Source organism: Anas platyrhynchos, chromosome Z, assembly GCF_047663525.1.
Source record: "Anas platyrhynchos isolate ZD024472 breed Pekin duck chromosome Z, IASCAAS_PekinDuck_T2T, whole genome shotgun sequence".
In the NCBI taxonomy this organism is placed as follows: Eukaryota; Metazoa; Chordata; class Aves; order Anseriformes; family Anatidae; genus Anas; species Anas platyrhynchos.
Genome location: NC_092621.1, coordinates 63,862,561 through 63,872,902, shown reverse-complemented (window position 1 = coordinate 63,872,902; position 10,342 = coordinate 63,862,561). Strand labels below are relative to the sequence as shown.

The 10,342-nt window shown below is 42.7% G+C and overlaps 1 long non-coding RNA gene across 1 annotated transcript; it reads right to left on the bottom strand.

Moving 5' to 3' along the window:
• Positions 1-1,431: 1,431 nt before the first annotated feature.
• Positions 1,432-8,542, bottom strand: LOC140000736 (uncharacterized). The gene is made up of 2 exons (XR_011805905.1): positions 7,833-8,542; positions 1,432-3,957 (listed from the first exon to the last, which is right to left on the bottom strand). It is a non-coding gene; the product is annotated as an uncharacterized lncRNA (long non-coding RNA).
• Between the last annotated feature and the right edge of the window lie 1,800 nt (positions 8,543-10,342).

Here is a 10,342-nt window from a genome sequence, read left to right as displayed (position 1 = left end):
ATTTACTTGCTTACTTATTGCCCGGTTTAGTATTTCATTATTTACAGCTACTCAAGGAAAGAATAAAAAAGACTTAAGCCTAGCTTTTTTTTTTCTTTTCAAATTTAAAGACCCATCACTACCTTTTAAAATTGTTGTCTGTATTGCTTAAGAAATCCTGATTTCTTCACTCTGACTTTAGTTCCAGTCCAGCTGTTAGCCGTACCAATTTCCTTTCCGAAGAGGGGCTGACGGCACCCAGCATTACCCCAGTGCTAAGCCCCAGTTCCTGCAGCCGTGCTGCAGCGCTGTGCTTCTCCCAGCTCACCCCCGGGCACTTCTGGGGAGATCTGTCCTCCTGGGAGCCCTTGCTGTGGGTGCACCCCCACAGGGCTGGTTGCACGTGTTTGTGAGGCTGGACCGTGCACCAGGGCAGCAGGAGGGAGCAAGGAGATGTTTTAAAGCGCCCATAATCGAGGCATATTGACTGAGAAGTAGGCATTAAAATAATGAGGGGAGATGGGCTGTGTGGTTCCTCAGCAGCCATTGGCGGCATTTCCTGGGAGACAGGCCCGGCCTGCTTTGTGAAGCTCATGTATAGTCAGTGCGTGCTTTGCTTTGTACAGTCCGCAGTTTCACAAACACCTATTTGCTTCTCAAGGGAGAGGCACAGGATTTAAGACCCGTGAGGTGCTCTTTGACATGGGACCAGCCCGGGTTTTAATGTGTTTTCCGACACCGCTGGTAGCATCGGGTTATCCTCCGTGGAGCATTTATGAATGCGAAGGCACAAGGGCTGGCAGCTTTGAAGTTAATCTGGGAAATGGTTCTTCTTTGAAATGCAAACCTGGTGGAGAAGCCACTTCTCCGGCTGCCATTCCTTTTGATATGACACATACAATGCAAATGAATGTTGGAGAGTGACAATCAAAAGGGTTTGAGAAGCAAAGGACCAGAGAAAACACATTCTTACTTTCAACATCTTTTATGCTAGGGAACACTTAGCCTGTTGAAAGAGAGTAGGTCTGCGGGGACCGACTTGCTGGAAATTAAGCCAAAAGCTTGCACTTCCCCAATGCTACTCAGAGTCATGATTATACCGTGTTTCACGGCTGAGGTCAGTACTGCTCACATTTGGAATGTGTTTGCAATGACAAATTTAGGTTTGGTTTTGCCAACTTCTACACAGATTATTGAGAAATCTGCTGTAAGTTCATAAATTGTCGTTAAGATGAACTCTGTTTTAATAAAAATATTCTTTATCAGTAAGAAAAAGTCCCTTCTTAGTCACTTGTTGACATTTGTTATTTTTATGCTTTAAGCAAGATACCGATTTTCTTATATTTACTTCTCTCTTTTTTAAAAAGGCACAAAATGTGATTTCCCTTTGCCTCTTTCATTCCTGGTGTGAGAAACACTCTGTAGCCAATAACTTAGGCTCAGGCGAGGATCTCAGTGAAGTAGTAATTTATTCGCGATTGCAATGGCGGGCGCCCCACAAGCAGGAGAGAGCGCATCTACTAGTTCCAAAACACAGTTTATATACCTTTTGATGGCAGGACCCTCCCCTGTTTCCCCACTGAGTGGGTAATCCAGGTTCACAATCTATCTGATGCTTCACAAACAATGCATAGTCTTCAGTTGCCGGCCTGTTAAATTTCAAATTTCTTTTGACATTTTTACTGCTTGAAGTGGTAATGTTTCTTCACTTATCTGACTTGACTTGACACCGTGATTTTCACCTAATTGTCCTAAGGAGACTGGTTGTCTGCATTTTACTAGGTCGCCTGCTAAACTTTCTTATCACTGTAAGCGTATCTCAGTACCACATTCCCTCCTTCTAAACAATGTAACTCTGCAAAAACAACATTTCTATTCCCACAATTCCCCCCTTTTCTTTTTTTTTATAAACTGTTGATTTTTGCAAAACCTTTCTCTAAGGTGCAATTTGATAGACTTCTTCTTCTTTGCTTTCTTTGCTTTCAATCTCCTCATTATCACCTTATCTGAGTAAGGTGGTGGCTCCATGGTCATTTGTTTCAATAGTGCGGTTTCAGTTAACCACTGTACTAGTCCTCTTACACAGGGGATAATGCAGCAACCAATGGCTGTCAAAACTCCTACAACTACGATCAATGTTGCAAATATGCCTATTTTTTATTTTATTTTATTTTTTTTTCTGCCAATTCACTGGCAAGGGTGGTAAGCCCTTGCAATGCTCTTGTTACCGAGCCATCTGGGACACTATTGTTGGGTATAAGAGTGCAACAATGGTTGCTCAGTATTACACACACAAACACACCTACTTCTTCTGCGAGCATCATATCTAATGCTATCCTGTTTTCCCAAGCCATTTTGCTGATGGCATCTAGTTGTTCAGCGATTCCTCTCATCGCATCCTTGGTATAATTGATGAATCTCTGCTGATTATAATAGAAATAATTAATCCAATCCACATTTTTATTGATTGTTACCCACCAGAACAGTGACTCAAACCCTGCAGCAATTTGATTTCTGGCTTTATGTTCATCTGGAACTCCTCTAGGTACCCCAATAGAATCTATATATACTCTATCATCAAATGATATTCCTAAGCCTCTTTTAGTTCTTCTGGGTATTTGTGATGTTTCTCTTTCAAATGCCAGGGTGAAGGGTATAGCTAATTGAACAAGTGCGCAAGTGCCTTCCCAATTAGATGGTAGGGTGGACCGTAAGATCTTCCCTCCACCGTACCACCAGAGATCTGCCCTGGGGATCTCTAGTCTTGAGCAGTTTCCCATCAAGTCCTTGGTAGCACAAGGCAAATTCTCCCAGATGCCAGGTAGCACTCACACCCTGCCGTGAGAGGCAAGCTGTATGGTTACCTATAGCTGTAGAGAATGCAGGGGGAACCGCGATATTGTTATCATGCAAGGAACAGCAAAGAGAGACTTACAGGCCTCATTTCCCCAGGCAGTCTTTTCTTGGTACAATGCAATCATACATCGCATCTCTTGGGAGTCTTTGGTCCACCCCCATGGGAAGGGCACTATCTGGGCAATCGGTCATCCCGAGGCACAAGCATAGCAGTAGCTACAGTTGAGACTCTGGACGGTATATTTGACCCATTCTATCCAGGCATTCACATCCCCATACCTTGTTTGAACTGACACATTTCAGAGGGCCTCCTGTTTTCTCTCCTGTTTTCTCCTTGAGTTTCTCCCTTTCTCTGATGGCAATAGAGGATTGTTTCCATACAGTATTCTCAATCTGGCTGTTGGGTCTCTTTCATTTATTGGTTCTCTCTGCTCAATTGTCGTTGGGCATTTAAATCTCCACAAGCTAACACCTCACAAACATCAAACGTGACAGAATGTGGTACATAACCCTCTGTCAGAGTCACCCATATTTTGATGGGGTATCTCGTTTTTGCTATTATCTGGTCATGCCTTTTGCAAGTTGCCAATTGACCAAGGCCTTCTCTGAGGCCTAGAATCACTAAAAACAAAATTAGTAATCAATTTTTCCCTGTCATCATTTTTAAACCTTAGGTTTCCAAATAATTATTGATACAAAAAGTAAGATGTACACTACTACTATAACAACCCCCCCTTGGGAGCACTGCAATTCACTATAGGTCTGTTCTTTCTCTCAATCACAAGTCACAGTCTTTAGTTACCTGTGAAAATAAAAGGTTAGTTTACAATTGTAAGCTCTTATCTTGCTCAGAGTCCACTATGAGATTTTTCAATTTCAACTTCCAACAAGTCTTTTGTAGGAACAGCTTCCCAGGTACTAGCGTCAACGGATGCCTTCACTCGAGTATAGTGAGTCCAACCTTTTTCCACAGTTCTTAGGCTGTTTCAGTGGTTAGTAATTGTCCTTCCCATTCAGGCCGGAGTTGACTCTTTCCAGGTCCAAACCAGGACCCGGTTTCCTGGGTGATGGTGGTGAATGGGGAATTCCAAAGGTGGGGTTTGAGCCAACAACCCACAGGTCCTGAGAAATGACAAAGAAGAGGACAACTCCAGAATACAGTTCTTAAGAAAACTCTCTTGTTTTGAATTGTGGTATCTCATCCCTTCTGCCCAGATAGGGCAATCTGAACAGCATCTCATATGGTAAAATTCCTATATCATTTTTTTTTTTTTTTTGGTGCTGTTTAAACCTGTAGGAGTAAGCATTTTACCCAAGGAAGTTGGGTTTCTAACACTAGTTTAGTTAATTGCTTCTTTAATGTCTGATTCATTCGCTCCACCTTCCCAGAAGAGGAGGGGTGCCAGGGGCTGTGAAAATCCCACTCAATCTCTAAGGCCTGCTTTAACCCTTGCAGTAAAGCTTTACACCCATCCAGTCACGTGGTCAATTAGGACAAACAAGTAACTCAGTAAAGTTTACCTGTATACTTTGGAAAGGTCAAACCCCTGGCTCCCGTCCCCCTCTAGATGGGTTACAGAAGACCTTTTTATTTACCTTTTGACATATGGTACACCCTCTACATATGTGCTTCCCTAAAGTGTATATTCCTACACAGACATACTTTCTTAGCACAACATCACACATTGCTTGCACCTCCCAATGACTCTTTTGATGTAAAACAGTTAATATTTGCCTCATTATCACTTTATTCAGCATTTCTCTCCCATTAGGGAGTATCCATTTTCCTTCAGACTTCATGGCTCCTGATTTCTTAAAAAAAATCTTTCTTTTAAAACTTTTTAGTTCTTTCTTAATTTTCAACAATTCTTTGAATCCTCTCTGCATTTATTCTTTGTTTTCCTTCAGACATTAAATGCCTTAAATACCTGACTTCTCTTTCTCCATATTGTAATTTATTTATTTTTTTTAATACTCCCAAGCCCTGCTTTCCCAGAAAGTTGAATAGCTTGTTAGTAGCTTTCTTCACAACTCTTTTCTCCTGTCCTGACAATAGAAAATGATCCATATATTTGTTAACATTAATACCGCCTTGGGAGGTTGTAATTGCTCCAAAATCTTTTTTTTTTTTTTAGAACTTAACCAAATAGATAGGTGGCCCAGTAAACCCTTGGGGTAAAATTGTCCACCTATATTGTTGCTTCCGCCCCCATTTCAGGGTCTTTCCAGTCAGAGGTGAATATACATGTATGTTTGCTCTCAGGGCCTGAGAGCACTCCATTAATAACACTGTTATTCCAGTCTAACAATTTACTATTTGAATGCCCAATTTAATCATTAAATCCCTTCTCAACAAGTTAGTCCCTGCCTTGGGTACATACAATAATTACCCAGTGATCATTTTATCCCCTGGTCTCAGGTTGGTATCCCCCAAAAGTGGCACTGTTATTCCAGCCCCTTCTACCCCCATCACTTTTTAGGGTTTCATTAGTTAATTTAATCCCTGATGCTTTACAAGTCAGTAATGACCTAGCTGTTCCCCAGTGTATTGGGTTTGATGGCAAGGTTCGGGGGCTGTGAGTGGGGGGGGGGGTAGGAAACTGCAGTGGCAGCCCCCGTGAGAAAAACCCAGAAGCCTCCCCGTGGCAGGTAAGAGACAATTTCATCTGGCCCCTAAGGGGCTCACTGCCGCCCAGAGCCAAGCCATGAGCAATACAGTCCGTGCATCTGTGAGAGCACATCCACGAAAACAAACAAACAAAGAAACAAACAAAAGCCTGCTGCTCAACAGCAGTTGGGAGAGCGAGAAACCCCCCCCGCAGACACCAAAGTCAGTGCAGAAGGAGGGGGAGGAGGCGCTCCAGGCGCTGGAGCCGAAGCCCCCCTGTGGCCGCCGGAGAGGCCCCTGGTGGAGCAGGCTGTTCCCCCCCCACCGTCCCCCTCCCCGATGTTTGGGAAACTGACCAAACACCACAGCAAATATGCAAATATACCAAAACTTCTAGACTGTTACTTAGATAATGCCTACATCCCCCTTCCCTGCTCATTCAACTTCAAACAGCTCTGTCAAATATTACATGCCACACCTTTAACCCCTTCAGCAACCCTTTTAACACTTCCTTTATCTTTCTCCAGCCTGTACCTTTCTAATACCAGCACCAAAGGCTCAGTCAGGGTCCAACTTAATTCCATACCTTTTCCCTCCAAGATAAACAACATATCAATATAGCATATTTCATCCCATTTTCCTTCTTTCCTCCTTCTTCCACTCCAGATATTCCTATTCGAAGTGGCCAGCCTGGCCACACTTAAAACATCTTATCAAAGCCTGTCCCTGATAGGACTCAGGCCACAACACTGGCAGCCTTCTTTGCCTGCCATTCCTTCATCTCTCTTCCTCTCCTTTCCATCCTGGCCCTAACTCCCCCTGAAGATTTTCTTCCTCTTTCTCCGACCCTCTGCCTCACTACCTGCTGCACTGTCAATACCACTAGTTTCACTTTTTTTTTTTTTTTTTTTTTTTCCTTCTTATCTCCCCTCTGGACACACACCTCCAGGGCCTCCCACAGGAGGGTCCCCCAGTGACTGTTCACTACATCCCCCCACCTTCTGAAGCATTTTCTGCATATTTTGCCAGGCTTTAATCACACAATGAACTTTCAAGAGCCCTTGGGATACTGGGTCCTCAGGTCTCATCCCCAAGTACTTTCTCATTCTGACCCCAAGTCTCTCATATGATTTCTGTGTTGCACACTATTATTATTCCAGCCAGGATTGGCAAGTGGGTATTTCTGCCCTGCTGGTATTACCCCTGGTCCTGGAGGATGAGCTCTTTCCCATTCTTGTATAGCAGCTCTCCTCCTGATCATTCCCATTTCTTTCCCTGTAAACAACATACTTATAGACATAATTCCCTCCCCCAAGAGTATAAATCAGGTCGTAGGAACTGGTCTAATTGTTCAACTAGGCTGTTGGGGTCCTCAAATAAAGACTTCCTCTCCTTCTTAAAAGTCCTAACCTCTCTGCTGGTAAGGAGGAGGGGGTAGTTCACCTTAGAGGATACACAGTTAGTGTTAGTACTGTTAGTATCAGGGAAGGCAAAATTCTCAATATCTCTTCTACCTTGTTCTAATTCTTGCCGGAGCCTAGGGTACAATACTTTTTTTAGGGACAGTGTTAATTACAGTCCCTGTCTCCCTTCCTGGAGTGACTGCTGCTGCCACCAGTTCAATATTAAGATTATAGGGAGCATAACTTGGCTCCTTCTCTGAAAAAGGAATCTTCTTGTTTACACATAAATTTAAAGCCTGAATTTTCACCAGACCCGTATTTTGGCCAAAATACTGCTGTTTCCTTAATTGGTTCTTTTGTCCAGACTGATACACAATATTTAACCTTTTTTTTTTTTTTTTTTTTTTTTTTTTAATTATTTTTCTTTTACAATCCCTCTAATTTTGGGATTATGTTTCCAATTTCTTATCATTCTTCAGGAAGAACTATTAGTAGGCACTCCCCCAGGGATATCTCCCTGTCCCCTGGAACTCATATTTTCCCATTTTTCCTAACCCTCGCCAGTATGTGCTACAGAAATTTCCCTTCTGCAGTGTACCACACACCAACGTACTGAAAAATGGGGGTGTACCGCCGAGCACTTCCCCGTGCCAGCGTTACCGCACACCTATGAGTTTACCAGATTCCCTGGAACTCGTGCTTCCCATCTTTCCTAACCCTCACCAGTATGTGCTACAGAATTTTCCCTTCTGCAGTGTACCACACACCAACGTACTGAAAGATGGGGGTGTACCGCCAAGCACTTCCCCGTGCCAGCGTTACCGCACACCTGAGTTTACCAGATTCCCTGGTGTACTTCCAAGCACTTCCCCGTGCAAGGATTACCGTACACCAGATTCCCCTGGTGTAGTGCCAGCACTTCCCCGTGCAAGGGCTTACCATACACCAGATACCCAACCCCCAAGGCAATACTTAATATTTCTTACCTTGGTCTGTGCACAGAGTTACCGGATCGATTCTTAAAAACCCGGAGTGCCTACCTTCTTCCTTTCCCCACTACTTCACGGATCCTGCCTCTTTAACCAGTCTCGGGCCCTCTGTCAGCTTTCCGCAGAACCGCCACCGTCGATGCACAGGACCGCTGAAATCAGCGGGGCATGCCTTCCTGCTGCTGCGGCGGTGGGGCTCCCCAGTAGGTGACTGGATCCCGGACGAGCCCCCAAATTGTGAGAAACACTCCGTAGCCAATAACTTAGGCTCAGGCGAGGATCTCAGTGAAGTAGTAATTTATTCGCGATTGCAATGGCGGGCGCCCCACAAGCAGGAGAGAGCGCATCTACTAGTTCCAAAACACAGTTTATATACCTTTTGATGGCAGGACCCTCCCCTGTTTCCCCACTGAGTGGGTAATCCAGGTTCACAATCTATCTGATGCTTCACAAACAATGCATAGTCTTCAGTTGCCGGCCTGTTAAATTTCAAATTTCTTTTGACATTTTTACTGCTTGAAGTGGTAATGTTTCTTCACTTATCTGACTTGACTTGACACCGTGATTTTCACCTAATTGTCCTAAGGAGACTGGTTGTCTGCATTTTACTAGGTCGCCTGCTAAACTTTCTTATCACTGTAAGCGTATCTCAGTACCACATTCCCTCCTTCTAAACAATGTAACTCTGCAAAAACAACATTTCTATTCCCACACTGGTGACAATACAAGCAAGTCTTATTGCAAAACAAACAAATAATTAATCAATTAATCAATCAAACCAAAAGAACTACCTCACCCCCCAACTTTCTCTATTTTCAAATCAATATTAAAATACACTAAAAAAAAAAAAAAAAAAAAGACAAAAGACTAAGGGGGGACCTCAATACCCTTTAGGTTGCACCTTCCTGAACTATCACTAAAAAAGTAGATGTCTCATCCAGGTATAATCATTTATCATTTTCAATGCAGATGGGATTTTAACCATGCTCTTGAACCCTGCATAGTTGTTGTTATGATCTGGATCTATCCAGTTTACAAAGTTTACTTAGGTTTCCTTCACGCAGGTTTACATCATGTGTGAATAAGCCAAGTCATGTTCAAGCCAAATGGGCTGAAGTCACAAGGTGGGCTTTGTTCCAAGGCGTGCTGAAATCAGAGGAGAGCAGCTCTCAAGAAACTGGAAGATAAAAAAGGATATTACCATAAATTTTACAGAAATTTTAGTGAACGTTATAATCTTGTCATACAGGAGCCTGCCAATTTTTACTTCCCTCTTCCACAATTGAGTTACTGACCAGAACATTTATCTCTCTGCCCTTCTCCTTCTTATAGTAGGTTCGGTCTAAATGCACACAAAATACTGTGTAGTTGACATAAATATGGGAAGAAATATTTGCAGATAATCAATGTTAGGTTGTTTGGTTTAGCAGCTGGGTTTCCTATCTTATCAAAGCAATAAGATAGGAAACATTACAAGATATCAAACTACATATCAAAGAGGAAGCAAAACCTTGTTCTACACCTTCATTTACAAGATCTGATTTGATCCTTGGATAGCTGTCATTTGACAAAATTAATATTAACAAACTTCAGGTTCTCTTTGCTTTTTTTAAGTTTTGCACATCAAATTAATGAAACTCATTGTAGGATTAGAAAGAAGAGGAAGAAAATGTGTTTTGGGTCTGAATCAGAAAATTTCACATCGTCTTTCTCATTTTGGAATATAGCTAATCCAGCAAAGTTCAGCTTCCCCATGCTTAAGAAAGTGTACTCCACTGACAGAACAGCCAGTTGTCATTTGCTTTTGCAGCACATGTACCATACAACAAGGCTGACAAAGAGGAGCAAATGGAACAAAACCAGGTTTGAGAATGTAATTTAAATGCATCTTGCTTGCACAAGTTCAAGTCCTCATCACAGAGTTTCATCAGTTCTGGAAAAGACCCTTGAAAGAAGCCAAGGAAAATACTTTCCTTTCAACTCCAGATTAACTTTCTGCTGGAGGGATATGAATGTTGGACCACATGGATATTTCTGAATTACAAAGACCTTTACTTGACAACAGCCACGATCTGTCCCATATTAATAAAAACCACACTAGATTCTTGCAAATAAAGTCTTAGACTCCTCTGTTTTCCACAACTCTCTGCTGTGCCCCTCTTCACTCTTGGGTGTGTTTTGCTTCTCGTTGCATAACCCTTGTGACACGCAGTGACTTCAGGTGGGTTTCAGGCTTGTGGCTGGACTTTCAACCTCCTGCTTTGGGCAATTAGCATAGTGGCCTCTGCTTTTGCCTAAATGCTCAGATTCAGTTTGAAATAAGTATTTCTGCAGCTGAAAAGCCAGGTTTTTGTGACACTGTGCAGTCGTCAGTCTTCCAGTGCGCAGGCCCTAATTTGAAAATTGGCAGGCTTGCAGCTGGGATAGCAGGAAGAAGCAGCTCTGCTTATCTCCAGGTCTTAGTAATATAGTTATTTAATATATTCAATTAATAAAATTAATAAAAT